The sequence below is a fragment of the Oryzias latipes genome, chromosome 2 (assembly GCF_002234675.1).
Source record: "Oryzias latipes chromosome 2, ASM223467v1".
NCBI classification, from domain to species: domain Eukaryota; kingdom Metazoa; phylum Chordata; class Actinopteri; order Beloniformes; family Adrianichthyidae; genus Oryzias; species Oryzias latipes.
The window spans coordinates 4,452,679-4,468,148 of NC_019860.2; the positions used below are offsets into that span (position 1 = coordinate 4,452,679).

Genomic DNA, 15,470 nt, shown 5'->3' on the forward strand with positions numbered 1-15,470 from the left:
GAAGGGGCGGTTGCCCAGCTGGGCGCGCAGCTGTCTGCTGAGATGGAACCGGAAATGTGTTAAGGAAAAGGGGAGGGGTGAAGGGAATCTGTTCAAAATGGAGAACACAAAACAATGAGGTCACCAAAGTTAAAATTGGTTTAGTTGATGACATCGGTGGAGAAGTTTAAGGATTATTGTCAAGCACCAAAACGCCAGAGAGATGGACAAAAAAAGGTTAAAGCCATCCGAAGAACAGGGTAAACAAGATTCAATTCAATTTTAGGTTTATGACAGGTCATCTATCATCAGTTGGAGGTGGGATGAGGGAGTGATGTGGGGGGAGGAGTCTCAGAGAGGTGCATAATGAGCTGTGCTGTCGGTAAACAGCAGAAGTTTGGATTTTAGAAAAACTGTGAGTGACTCTTTCCCGTGACACCATGCGGCGCACACTGCAGAGGAAAGGTATGCATGGTTATCGTCCACGTAGGAAGCCTCTCCCAGAGCCCATGCACAAAAAAGCGCCTAGAATTTGCTAGGGCCCATGCTGAAAAAGATGAAGACTACTGAGATTCAAGACTCGGGAATGATGAGATAAAGATCCCCATTTTTGGAACCAATGGTTTTACAACTGTATGGCATTTCAAAGGGGAGGATATCAAAGAAAAATGCATGGTGCCTACAGTGAAACATGGAGGTGGCTGTCACCTCATGTGGGGCTGCAAGAGTACTGCTGGTGTGGGGGAGCAGCATTTCATTGATGGAATCATGAACTAAACAATATACTGCTCTATACTGGAGGAGAAGATGCTGCCATCACTTCATCCACTTGGTTGTAGAGGGCTTTTCCAACACGACAATGATCCAAAACACACTTCTAAAGCCACTGTTGCATTTATAAAGAAGAACACAGTGAAGGTGATCGAATGGCCAAGTATGTCTCCTGATCTGAACCCAATCCAATACCTGTGGGGAATTCTGAAGAAGTTGAGCATCACTCTCTAGCCAGCATCTAGACTCTAAAAGAGATATTTGTGAAAAATGGAAAAAGATAGAAGTTACAATATTTCGCTAACTTGTTCATTCCATACCTACAAGACTTGGTGCTGTCCTTAAAAATCACGGTGCTCATACAAAATAATAGATGTAGTCGTTTATGTTGCAGTGTAAATTAATTTTTGCTTCAACCAATTGAAGTAAAACTGAAGATGATGTGATCTAAGTTAGATCATTAATCTTAATTTCATGTTATGGAATTAAAGAAGTGTTCAATGAAACTCAACCTTGTGGAAAGTTTGGAAATATTTCATTTTTTCATTGAGTTCCTGATTAAATTAGTACTTTACTCATGTATGCTGAACACTGTACTTTATTTTGGGCTTTTGGGAGTTTATTCTCATGTTTGTGGTGACAGTGGCTCAGGCGTTTGAGCTGGTCGGCCAATGATCGAAGGGTTGGCGGTTCCCACTCCTGTCGTGTCCTTTTGGCAAGACACTTCACCCTCCCTGCCTCCAGTGTGGCTGAGTGCGCTGAACCTTTTTTTCTTCAATGATTTGTGATCTTCACTGGTGTCCATGGATAACATGAAATCTTTCCACCTTTATCCACCTTTGTCATGGTGGGGACAACACGTCAAAGTAAGGGGGGGTCATCTAAGATAGGTTAAAAGTATTCCTAAATTATACCAATGTACCAGGAAAACACTAAAATGAACAAAAAAGAGAATAAAACAAACCTCAAAACAAAGAATTCTGAAAATCGCCTTTAAAGAAAATAACTACAATATACAACTTTAATTAAAAATTAACAAGGCAGTTATTGTGAAATCATCGTAAAAACATATACCAAATTTTCCTCCATGATTAAATAAGAAACCTATAAATAGCATAAGAGTCAGATGAAGCATAACAAAAGCACAGAAAACAAGAATTAAAGTTCATTTTTTTCTGTCTTTCTACTTAATTTTTATTACTTTAATTTCTACTTTAATTTTTACTTACTTTTTTGCACTTCCCAAATCCAGCCAGCAGGAGGTGTCTCCTGTCTTCATTCTTCTAACTCAATGAGAGAGAGAGAGAGAGAGAGAGAGAGAGAGAGAGCACATGACGTCATGGTGTGTTTCTATGGAGAATCAGTGTCATCATCACAACCAGACTTTACTGTCTTTAAACTCTGTGGTTTTCCTTCAAAATCAGGACTTCAAGTCCCTCAAATGCTGCATTTGTGAGTCTGGTGTTTTTACAACAGAACCAAGAAAATGTTTAAAATATTTTATTTTATATTTCTATTGAGTCCATTTATGCAAAAGAAAACCTTCAAAAATTAACAAAATATCAAATCCACTGTTCCAACTCTCTGTCTTGTTAGTCTTTCCAAGAAAACTAGGAAGTTTTCTGACTTGACGATCAAATGTTTGTCACCAACTGCTTTAGTGAGTCTGGAGAAGAAAGTTGATCTGTTGGGATTTTCTGCTGCTGTAGTCTGGACATTCAAGCAAACATTTCATTTTCATTAGAAACATTTTCTAACAGAAATAGTTTCAACTTTATTGAATAAACTGTGGTTTGGAATTAAAGCAGAGATGTTAAGGTTTTCAGTCATTTTCATTTTCAGTCAACAATATTTAGATGTTCAAAGTCAAGAATGAGGTCTTTCATATCAAGTTTATGGTTATAACAACCCTTTTTAAAAAGATGTTAGATGGTTTTAGGCCGAGTTTTTCTGAACTTTATTGTTCTTGCTGTGGTAACAAACACTCTCGTTGGTCAAACAGACTGAGGAGGAGGAGGAGTCTTCATCAGTCTGAGAGGAGGCTCTCCAATAATTAGAGGATGAAGCAGAATCCGTCCATTCTAGGGAGATGAGGGAAAAAGCAGTCAAAGCTGCAGGAAGAAACATCTGGATGATCATGTTCTCCAGCTGCAAGAAGGATGAAGATGAGGATGAGGATGTTCAAGCTGAGGAGGAGCTGAAGAAAAAGCTCCGCCTCCATGGTTCTGCTTTCATTGACTTCTTCTGCAGACTTGAAGCTTTTTCCTGGAGTCAGAGAGCAGCAGAGAATGGAGGCTGATCTGCTGCTGTGTGTTTCTGTGTCCTGGTGAAACACTGTGTGTTTGTCTAAATAATAATAATTATAATGTACACTCTGTATTTTACATATCTGTTACATGACATGTCATTCATAATGTTTACTAAAATGATTTAAGAATCTTTTCTGAGGATAATCAATAAGCACTTCATTGTATTACAAGATGAATAACTGGAACTTGATCTGATAAGGACTGGATTATAGTAACTATTTAAAATATCTGTATACAAAGAAATAACACAACAGGGGTCAGATTATAAATTTACTTATTCCTTCTCTTTTTCAAGCGACTAATCAGACTATTTGATTATATTTGATATTCATTCTATTTAACAAAGTTGTTGTTCATCTTTTAGCACATCCTGTTATGGGTCGCCACAGTGAAATAGCTTTCATTAATCCACACATTTAGTTTGGCAGAGAGTTTCATGGTGGATGCCCTTCCTCATACAACCCTGTATTTTAACCGGGCTGGGGACCGGCACAGGGAGACCCAGACTACCCTGTGGCTCTATAGGTAGGAAACAGCTTGAAGGGTCTTGTCTAGGAACCCACACTGGATGAAGCTCATTGCACTGTAATGTGACGTGTGTCTTTACTGTAAACATTACTGCAAATACCTCTATTTATGATCATAAGGAATAACATTGTTTCAATGTGATTCTTTCTTTATTTAATAATCAATGTTTGACTTAATATCTGAAATGAGTTTTTAATTGTTAGAGTTGTATTATTTCATCATTTTAAGGCTTTAAATAAACAATCAAAAGAATAACTACAGCATCACAAACTGTACTTGTGCTGATGTTTCTTGTCTAAACTCTCTGCTGTTCTTTTAGCTTCAATAGAAATGAGAAAACCTGTCTGACTGGATCTGAGGACCAAGTGACCTTTTTGTGATACAGAGTTGAATTTCTGCTCATGAGTTCATGTCAGAGTGACACACCAGAAAGAAAAGTGAAAGTATGAACATGGATATAAGATGTTCTAAAGTGTGTAGTTCATTTGTTTCTTCTGTGTTAGTTTCTTATATGTATTAGATAACTGCTATACATCTATTGTAGATGTCTACTGGATGTGTCAGAAAACTCTAGTTTGTTATTCTACTAAAGGTCTATCCTTAGTGTACTGAAGGACATCAGCATTGAGGTCTCCTTCACATCTACCTGTACTCATTCAATCTTTGGATACTTTTAGATTTCTATCTGCTATCTAAATTGTTATTGTAGTGCAGGAATCTGCATCCTTAAACTATAAATGTCACAAGAACTGGCAGATGGCTGGATCCTAATACAGCAAGTTTATTAGCTCAGCTTAAAGTCCACAAAGCTAAACCAGGATCAGGCAGGCAGCGGTTGATAACAGAGGAGAGAATGGATGGTTCCCTTTGGTGACCAGAGGGGGAGACTTCTGACAATAAAAGAGCTGTTTGAGTCATTTTCTCACTGACTAAAAACCCAATAGAGCCACACTTTACTGAAATGATGTAAAATATTTTCTGATTAGAATTAATAAGCTAGAAATTTACTTTACTTGATCAAGAAAAAGAACTATATATTTGTCATATGAAGTATAACAAATATATACTGAAATGATGTGAGAATGTTTCTGATGATAATCAATAAACACTATTTTCTTACTTGATAAAAAATCTAAATTTGATCTGATGAAGACTGGATTGTGACAACTATGCAAAATATATACATTAAAAACACAATAGTGGTGGCATTATAAAAGTTTCCTTCTTCACACTCCCTTTCAACAACAAATTAAACTCTGTTTGACTTTATTTAAAAATCATTACATGAAATTGATCTAATGTGACATGTGTGTTTACTGTAAACATTATGAGTAATAACACTGTGTAGAAGACAGATGCATCTCAATTCATCATTATTAATGTTTCTTTATATTCTTATTAATACATGAATATTTTTAATTCTTAAAATAAACCATTCAAAATAATTTTAAAATTCAAATTCTACATTCGCACAGTTCATGTTAAAGCAGCAAACAGTGGAAGTCTCTGGTTCTGGTGGTGACAGTTGCTGCCATGTTGTGTTGTTGTGGGTCTTTAACAATCAGTGACGTTGCAGAAGATTTGGAGACGCACACACTGGTTTATTCACAACATGGAGGGAGATGTGATCAACCAGATAGCAGATGTGTGACATGGAGACAGTTCATCTGCAGTTTGATGAAGAACTTTACTGTTTACTTTACCTGGGATTTTACTCACATTCTTCTGATATTTATCTGTTTTCTGTTTTTCAACTACAAAGTCCTAAAGTTTCCCGACTTGGTCATTAAACAAAAACACACAAAGTGATGTCATTTCCTGTAACGCAGAGACTCTTTCAGGTGTTTGATTACAGGGAGAAGGTTAACTGAACCCTTGTGCTATCTTAGATGGCCCCACCCCCTTACATTGACGTGTTCTCCCTACCATGACAAAGGTGGATAAAGGTGGAAAGATTTCATGTAATCCATGGACACCAGTGAAGATCACAAATCATTGAAGAAAAAAGGTTCAGAGCACTGTCTAGTGGGTCTAGATGACCCAACTCCCAATGTTAAGGTGCCCAGGATAGCATAAGGGTTACACAGACACACATATTGACACAGTTTACTGCTTGATTACTTTTCTATCTGTGTGTTTTGCAGATCAGCTGTTGCTCCTGCAGGATGTGTCCATCCTCCTCACCTGTGGTTCTCCATGGAGGAGTCCTGTCCTAGTAATCAGTGCTCTTTCAGTCTCTCAGTCCTCTGTGTCGGGGCGTCCCTCATTCTCTCTAAGCTTTCCTGCTGCTCCAACACTGAGGTCTGCTCAGCATTTGGTTTTGTCTTTGCTCTGCCTGTTATTTAAGATTCTGAGGGTTTTTCATTTTTGAGATGAGCTTTGTTTTTCTTGATCCCAACTTGTGGCGCTTTTGGTTTTAAAATTAAATACTACTTGGAACAAGTCAGGGCCTGATTTCTCTCTGCACCTGGGTTCTAGTTATTCCTTGATTCACACCTTCAGGGGGCGGAGCTCTGCTCAGGTGTTCCTGAATCAGGAAATGAGAAAGTTTAAAGTTTTCCTCCATGTCAGAAAGAACAGAGCAGGAAAAGATGGAGGCTCCACCTTCTTCTTCACAATGAGTCTTTGTGTTTTCTGTTGTCTTCTCCACTCATGATGAAGGTAGTGACTTGTCTGTGTCTCTCATCTGTGAGGAAGAGGAGCAGCAGAGGAAGAGCTCAGACTGAAGTTTGTCTTGAAATTCTTCTGTTCAAAAAGAAAAGAGTTTTTCCAAAAACCATCAGTTTAGAGTTAGAATTTATGTAGTTCTCATTTGTCCACATTCGTGGTTATCACCCTAATATGATTGTGTCTCAGTTCTGTCTTTCAGTGAGAAAATACTTTCATGCAAAGTGCTGACTATAAAAGATTTGATGTTCACACCAGTCCACAAAGTCCTTGATCACCTTCTTCTATTCCAGATCGTTTCCCTCCGACACGCGTCCAACGATGGCTGTGTCATCGGAGAACTGCTTGATATGGCAGCTGTTTGAGTCACAGTGGAAGTCAGATGTGTAGAGTGTGAAAAGAAAAGGAGAGAGCACTGTTCCTTGTGGAGCCCCCGCGCTGCAGACCACCTGATCAGACACACAGTCTTGGAGCCTCTCTTACTGTAGTCTGTTGGTGATTTAGTCAACAATGCACGAGGTCAGCTGGTTGTCAACTCCCGATCCTTCCAGCTTTCCTCTGAGCAGTGATGGTTGAATGGTGTCAAAAGCACTGGAGAAGTTAAAATACATGACCCCCACAGTACTTCCAGGTTCCTCCAGGTGTAGCGGGGTTCTGTGCGTTAAGTGAAATAACTGAATCCATGCACTCCATCATTTCTGTAATGAGTTTGATAAACATGTGTGAATCCTTTATTGCTTTGACTACAATGCTTGAAATAAATCAATAAATCAAATCAAATCAAGGAGATGACAGCGTCATCCACACTAATGCCTGGTTGATGCACAAACTGCAGGGGTCAGTAGGGGTTGGAGGTGGTTTAGGATCAGCCTCTCCAGGGTCTTCTTTGGGTGAAACGTTAAATCCACATCCATATGCCGTCTTTGGTACTGATACAGGACGTTTTCCTCAGAACAGGGAACCTCCTTGTGTTGAGCCTCCAGGCTCCAGTTGAGCATGTACGCTACGACCTGGCAGAGTTGGTCTGCACAGTGACTGAGCAGTCTGGAGTAGATGCTATCAGGACCTGTAGCTTGTGTGATGTCTGGGTGTGATGTTTGCAGCTGAGACACCACAGTGTGAAGAAGCTCACAGGCCAACACTGCGTTAGCAGATGGAGGATATACACAGTTATCGCCATAACATGTGAGAATTCCAGGTAATATGGCTTGTCACAACGTGTTGTGACTAGAGTGGCCTGGTTAACATGGGAGCCAGATGACCTTAAAGTTCAGGAACAGGCTTTTATTCTCAGATCACACACCTTGGCTGCACAGCTCACACACTCATCCCCCCCCTTTCACACTGAGCTCCTTCCATTTCATGGGCTCAGTAATTGGCTGGCCACGCCCAGGCAGGAAGCCACTTTAACCAAACTATAAAGAAATATACAACAAAAGACAGAAATGTCTTGGAAACCATATAGTTGAAGTCCTGTAAACAAAGACAAACATAAATGAACAACTCAAATCACTACAAACAAAAGTTATACAAAGAAACCCAAATCCTTTCCACTTCCTATCCACAAATCCTAAACAGGAAGTGAAGGCCTTGGCCACCATTTTGTTCTTTGGGCACCAGGAAGAGAAGATGAGAAACATGACAAAAATCAAACAAGTCTAAACATTTGGTGGTTGTTTTTACATACATGTGTCTAAAAGTGATGAGCAATTACAGACAGGTGACAAGTAGGTACAACCAGTTTGTCACACGGCCAAAGACCGGCAGCCAGCAGTTCAATGTCCCGTGTACAGAGTCTCTCCTTAACACTCATGTCCCTAGGGTTGCACCATTTGTCATTCACAAACATCGCCAACCCACCTCCTTGCCTCTTGCCGCTCTCTCTTGCTGTCCAATCCGCTCTCATGAGGTGAAATCCGTTATTGTCGTCTCGTTTTGCCTTTGCAGATTCGGATGGTTTGGGACGTCCAAAAAATGAAATAAGCAGTTGGGAAATAAAAAGACACACAAGAGTCTGCATTAATTTTCAAACATATTGCAAAAGGGGAGAGTCGGAAAAACACGACCTGTTTGGCATTGTGGTTGTCCGCTCTTTCTCCGTCATTAGACTCTGTGTCTGTGCGTGCAAGATATTTGTTGCCATTCAAGAATTCATGTTTAATCCACAATGAGCAGGTGTCTGTTTCATAAACACTCCAGCACAGAAAGTAAACAGAGAGCAGGAATCAAAGGCAAGACTGCTGCTGACCTCGGCACGTCTTATCTGGTTTCACTATTCATTCAAGAATATTTCACAATACAATATTCACGTATATAAATGGAATCAAATAAATGCATAATCAAATGAGTATAAAATATTGTGGAACTTCTGTAATGCATGATAAAAAGACTATAGAAAATATAATGTGACCCCTGTTCGCCTCCACACCGTTTAGGGAGACTTGTTTGTCAGAGGAAAGTTCATTCAGCCAAGTCTCTGTGACGCACAAGATGTTGCTCTCCTGATACTCTCTGTTTGGTCCAGTTAGCGCCGTACAGGCTGCCATTAGGGGCTGTCGCTCCGTGCGGCGTATTTACAAAGAATTGATTAACACACCATAAACACACTTGCACACACACATCACACGCATATGCACACGCACGCAAAGAAACAAAAACAGAAAAAATGTATTGTAAAAGATCATGTAATTTCCTGTTAGGTAAAAACAGAGGTTCTTTCATGTTTTTGAGGTTTCAGGGGGGTATTCCAGAAAGCACGTTTAAACTCCCCTGACTTTAATCCTAAACTCCGGCTGAAATCCACCTGAACTTGCTTACTCTGGGTATGTCGGTTCCAAAAGACCGGATATGAGTTGGCATAATTACGCTGGACTTGGTAACCCTGGCTTAATGCACGTGCACGTCAAGTACATGAAGACATTCTCAATGGATCGCTGATTTGTGGAGTCACCATGGAAACGGGTGGAGAAAAAAGAGAGCACTGTACTTCAGTGAGACGGAGTCTGAGATTTAAATGACGGCGTCAAAAAAGTAATACGGCTGCATCAGCAACAGACAGAGTTTCACAAAGTAACTAGACAAAGTAAATGCACGAGTTTCTGATCTTATTTACAATTACATTATTATATATATTGCCAGCAGACCCAACGTGCATGTGACTGCCACTACATATATATATACACACATACATACACACATATATATATAGAGAGAGAGAGAGAGAGAGAGAGAGAGAGAGAGAGAGAGAGAGAGAGAGTTTGAGTTCATGCCATAAAATATGGGAGCAGAAACAAAAGTGTATATCAGTGTATATATATACAACTTATACAACTTAAATGAATTATTTCTATTGGTAACAAGTAAATGAATTAAATTTATTCAACCTAATTTCTTACGTCAATAATTTTTTTACAACTCAAATTTACATATTTATCTGACTAAATATAATTTCACTCCAATTCAATTAAGTGTTTTTCCATCTTAATTTATTGTACTTCTTGAACTCTCATATGTCTAAGGCTACATTCACACCGCAGGCTGAAATGACCCAATTCCCATTTTTTTGCCCCTATGCGACCTGTATCTGATCTTTTGATGACAGTCTTAATGACACAGATCCGATCTTTTCAAATGTGACCCAGGCCACTTGGGTATGTGGTCCTGAATCCGATACGTATCTGATCTTTTGAAATGCGACCTCTGTCTGAACGGCCAGGCCACATGTATCCGACCCGTACGTCATTGATACACTACAAACTTCATAATTCTGCGTTGAAGTAGGCGGGAACTTGAACATAAACATCAACCATGGTGGACGATACTGCTGAGATCAGTCAGTGGAAGGGAAGTGAGGTCACCAATTTGATTAATATTTGGGGTGACAGCTCTATTCAGGCCAAACTCGAGGGCTCTTATCGCAACCGGGCGTTTTTTGAAAAAATTTCCAGCGAAATGGCTGAGCATGGTGTTGAACCTTTCCCGCAATTACTTTTTTTCCTTTCAGACCGTGTTCAGAAGCGTGGGGGAGACCTTCTCCAGGGCCAAAGGCGGATCCTCCTGCAGAGTTTACTTCCGCGTTCGGACCCTCAGATTCTCCAGAGCAGGTTAATAAAGTTTCAATAGCATTTATTCTGGGGGAAGCCTTCTTTTATTATCATTCTCCTTCCCCCTTAACACACAGCATGAATGTGCGCCCCCAACACACTTCTGCAGCCCCCTTCTAGCTCCCTCCTGTGCTGCACGTGCTCTCTCCTCTCTCTTACACACACGCGGCCCCAGCACATAAACATCCCAATTCCACAACAGTGGGTATAGACAATCCTGGTTCCAATGCCTTCTTACAATGAGAAGATTGTTATTGTGCTGGCTCCTTTGTGAAAATAAATTTATTAATGCAAAAAAAGCTCCGCTGTTGACAACACTGTTGTTGACATCCATTGCTAACGTTAGCTACTTCCACAAACAACAAGTTACATCGTTCACCGTTGAGTACTCTTCTGCGCATGCGGGTCACTTCTGGGTCATTTCACGTTCACACAGGAGATCAGAAAAGTTTGCATTTAATTGGAAATGTGAACGGCCTTGCAAAAAAAAAAATCGAAATTGAGCATTAAGCCCTGCAGTATGAACGTAGCCTAAGTTTGATGCCGCAAATATTCTCGTTTTTATAACAATAACATGAATAATGCAATGTGGATTTGCAAAACATATTATTTATTTAGTTAACATGACTTTGATTATAACTTTAGTTCATACAACATGATTCAAAATTAGGGGTCCTAAATAAACTCATCAACCTCTCCTTCCCTCTCACACATGGTGCAGAAAGAATCAAACAAATTCGTCCAGACAGGCAAAGGAAATGGTATCCCACAATTCCATGCACTGCCAATCTAACAGCAGCACCAAAGTTACACCTACTTAATTGAAATTTTTTGAATCGAAGTAAAATAACTGTCTGATGACTACGTGTTATTTTTAAGGTGACTTAACTAAAAAAAAAAGATTTATCTTAAATGAAGCAAATAATTAAGTTAAAACAAAGTAAAAAAGTTTATTTTCCCAACATCCATATGTGGTCTTATCACCCTCTCACGGTGGAAAAAGTATTATCTGAGCTTCTTCATCCACTAAATCATCTTCAAATGGACACGCCATGCTGCTTCACCTCTCTGAAAACAAACTAACCTTCAACTAAACCTGCTCCAGACCAGGTTATGTTCAGAGCATGAGTTGCTATGGCAACTTGACATTATTACTGGGAGGAGACTAACACAAACACACACATAAGGGGCGGAGCTCTGTTCAGGTGTTTCTGAATCAGGAAATGAGAACATTGAGAGTTTTCCTCCGTGTCAGAGCAGACAGAGCAGGACTTTCTTCTTCTTCTTCACGGTGAGTCTTTGTGTTTCTGTTGTCTTCTCCTCTCATGATGAAGGCCGTGACGTGTCTGTGTGTTCTCCTCTGTGAGGAAGAGGAGCAGCAGAGGAAGAGCTCAGACTGAACTTTGTCTTTAACTTGTTCTTCTGTTCAAAAAGAAGAGAGTTCTTCCAAAAACCAGCAGCTAAAGGTCACTGCAGGTTACCTGAGAGGGAAACCTGAGGAGTGTGTGTGTGTGTGTGTGTGTGTGTGGGGGGTGTTGAACAGAGGGAGTTTAGACCTAAACAAGGCTTTGAGTGACAGAGTGGACAACAGTTTATTTCTGACAGAAACAACACAAACATACAAAGAGACCACAATGCAGCTGTCAGAGCTGCTGAAGGCCAAACTTTGAGTTCTGCTGGATCCTTGTTCTTCCAAACAGTTGGTGACTCTGCTCCACCCTTCCTCTCAGCTCAGATTCAAATGACATTCCAGAGAGGCTGTGGAAGCTCCTCAGTGCTTTGATCTCCGCTGAAGAAGGTTGTGAGGCTCTCAGGTCCTCAGTGCTGAACAACTGCATGTTTCCAATCCTCTCAGTACTGACATCTCCTTCATTTCTGAACTTCTGACATGATTCTGATGGAACAAAGCTGTGAGCTCGTCTCTGATTGGTTCTTCCACAAACATCATTTCTTCATCACCTGCTCTGTAGTTTGAATCAAATCCCCTTTAAAAGGTTTCCTTACAAAGCAGAAGGTCACATGACGTCTGTCACTGAGATGAACAATCTGTCAATCAGCTTGAAGCTCCGCCCCTCCTCTCAGCCGTTGTCAGGTTTCTTTTTGAACCTGTTCTCTGTCTTTAGTTCAGAAAATCTCTGAATTCATGTCTGTCTTTCTTTTCTCCTCATTCTTTGATCTCTGTCTGTTTTTCTTGATGCTTCATGTTTCCTGAAGTGTAGAAACAGGAAGTTTGTTATTTCTTTGTCAAAGTGACTGAATGGAAATGTTGCTGCTGCAGCTCCATGTCTCTACCTGGTGGAGGGAGAGCAGAACTGCAGCAGCTGATGGCAGCTTCCTCTGTAGGGGTGTGTATTGGCAAGAGTCTAGCGATACGATTCGTGGCCCAATATTTGACCGGAACATATTTTCTTTCTTTTTTTCTTAAATTATGACTTACTCTACCTGAATTTCAAAATGTCTTCCGTTGTAATAAAATGGTCAAATTCAGTTTATTTAATGATCACAATGTTAACCACTGCAACTGTATCTCATATAAGTAACTTTTACCCCAAAAATGAATAGTGTTTTTATTTTGGTAACTTAAAATATAGAAAGGGAACAGTAAACAATTTCTGATTACCTGAGCAAAATATTTTTCAGAATAAGAAAAAACAAAAAGTGTGATGATGAGGCAGCATGACAGAACGAAGGAAAGTGTCAAAGGCTACGTTCACACTGCAGGGCTTAATGCTCAATTCGGATTTTTTGAAAAAAAAATCCGAATTTTCGGATTTTTTTGAAAAAATCCGAATTGTTCGCTAGACCGTTCACATTTCCAAGTAAATCCGAACTTTTGTGATCTCCAGTGTGACCGTGACACGACCCAAACGAGACCCGCATGCGCAGAAGCCAGAAGAATACTCAACGGTGAACGACGTCACTTGTTTGCGGAGCAGATGTCAACAACAGTGTTGTCAAAAGCGGAGCTCTTTTTGTAATATTAAATTTATTTTCACGAAGGAGCAGCACAATTACAATCTTCTCATTTTAAGAAGGCAATGGAGTCGGGATGGTCTGTACCCACTGTAGTGGAATGGAAATGTGTATGTGTTGGGCCCGCGCGCCCCGTGTGTGTGCAAGCGCGTGCCGCGATAGAGAATTAGGGGGGGGGGGGGGGGCAGTGTGGGCGCGCATTCATGTTGTGTGTTACGGAGGACGGTAATAAAAGAAGGTTTCCCCCAAAATAAATGCTATGGACTCTTTATTAACCCGTTCTGGAGAATCTAAGGATCAGAACAGGGAGGAGGAGGAGGATCGCCTCGGGTCCCTTGCGCTTCTGAGCACGGTGACGGTCGGAAGGAGAGAAAGAAAAAAAAGTTATAGCTGTAAAGGTTCAACACCACGCTCTGCCATTTAGCTGGAAATTTTTTCAAAAACCGCCCAGTTGCAATAAGAGCCCTGGAGTTTGGCCTGAAAAGAGCGATCAGCCCAAATATTAATCCAATCGGGGATCTCGCTTCCCTTCCACTGACTGATCTCAGCAGCATCGTCCACCATGGTTGATGTTTACGTTCTCGTTCCCGCCTACTTTAACGCAAAATGATGACGTTTGTTGCGTGTCGATGACGTACAGTTCGGAATCAAGTCGCCTGGCCGGTCAGACGGCGGTCGCAATTGAAAAGAACGGCTACAATTCGGATTCAGGACGGCAAACCCACGGGGCCTGGGTCGCAATTGAAAAGATCGGATCTGTGTCATTCAGACTGTCATGAAAAGATCGGAATTGGGCCACTTAGGGGCAAAAAATTCGGAATTGGGTCGTTTCAGCCTGCAGTGTGAACGTAGCCAAAGATGCTTTAACTCAGGGGTCGGGAACCTTTTTGGCCGAGAGAGCCATAAACGCCACATATTTTTAAATGTAATTTCGAAAGAGCCATACAATAATGTAGTGTCACTTTCTCACACTGAGGCACGAAGACTTAACCTCTTTTAAGGTTGTTTATTCCGGCTACTGCAGACCGCAACAAACGCCGTACAATTAATTCAGCAACTCCTCAATCTCTCCCGCTGAGACGAGAGCGCTTCTCCCAACTTTATATTCCTTTGCTCCCGCTCCAGCCCTCCCATTTCCCTTATTCGGCCCATAGCTGAACCCCATTGGTCCAAATTACCTAACAACAGGCTGAGCGACAGAACTGAGGGCCAATCAGATCTCTGCTTGATGCGTTCAATGAACTCCAGAACTTTTAACGCGGCCCAACAGCCAAGTTAAACTCAGTCCACGACAATATGTTTAAAACTAAATATACAAATGAATGTGTGCATTTGATGTAATTTCAACATTTTTAAAGTACAATAAGTCTGTGGATTCTTTTTAATAACATTGTTGTGCTGTTGCTGATAAATGATGAGTATTTCTCGTGGTAGTTTTGCTGATGGTCTAGTCTGGGTGATACGTGGTGAGTTTCTGCTTCATGCAGCCGTTGAGACTTTAAATGTGATCTTAGGTCTGAATGTTCTGTAGATGTGAGACAGACTGATCACATGCAGACCTGGAGTCAAACATACACTCTCACGCTGCAGTGAGTGACAGGCAGCGGGTTTTACGATTTTTCCGATTCACCTGCTGCCTGTCCCCCCCCCCCCTGCTTTCTTCCTCACACATCCCATCCCCTCAACTTTTTTAACCAATAAAGTGAAAGAGATCTCATTCAAACTAATCCATAAATTCTATCCATCCAAACGATATCTGCAAAGGTTCAAAAAAGATATTGATGTTGCCTGCTCTTTTTGTCAAGAACACCCTGAAGATGCTGTATATTTATTTTGGTCATGTCCCTTTTCCACTACTCTCTGGTCTAAAGTTTGTCATTTCATTTCCGCCCACATTGACCCTGACTTTCGCCTGTATTTAGAAAATGTTATGTTTGGCCTCACCCACTGTCCATCATTAACCTTTTGTTGTTTTTATGCAAATGGCACATTCATAAATCAAAAGTTACGAATCATACCCCTCATTTCTCAATTTTTATCAATGAGTTCAAACAATACATTAAGACAATAAGAAACTCTGATAATAAGAACGCCATCAAAACATTAGATCTGTGTGTTAGTTTCAATATATCTGCATAAA

General features: G+C 40.6%; 1 protein-coding gene across 1 annotated transcript in view; it reads right to left on the reverse strand.

The window, feature by feature from the left end:
* The window catches only part of LOC105355226 (NACHT, LRR and PYD domains-containing protein 12-like), a 354,920-nt gene that overhangs the window by 209,529 nt on the left and 129,921 nt on the right, over positions 1-15,470 (reverse strand). The gene's annotated exons all lie outside the window — the stretch shown is intronic.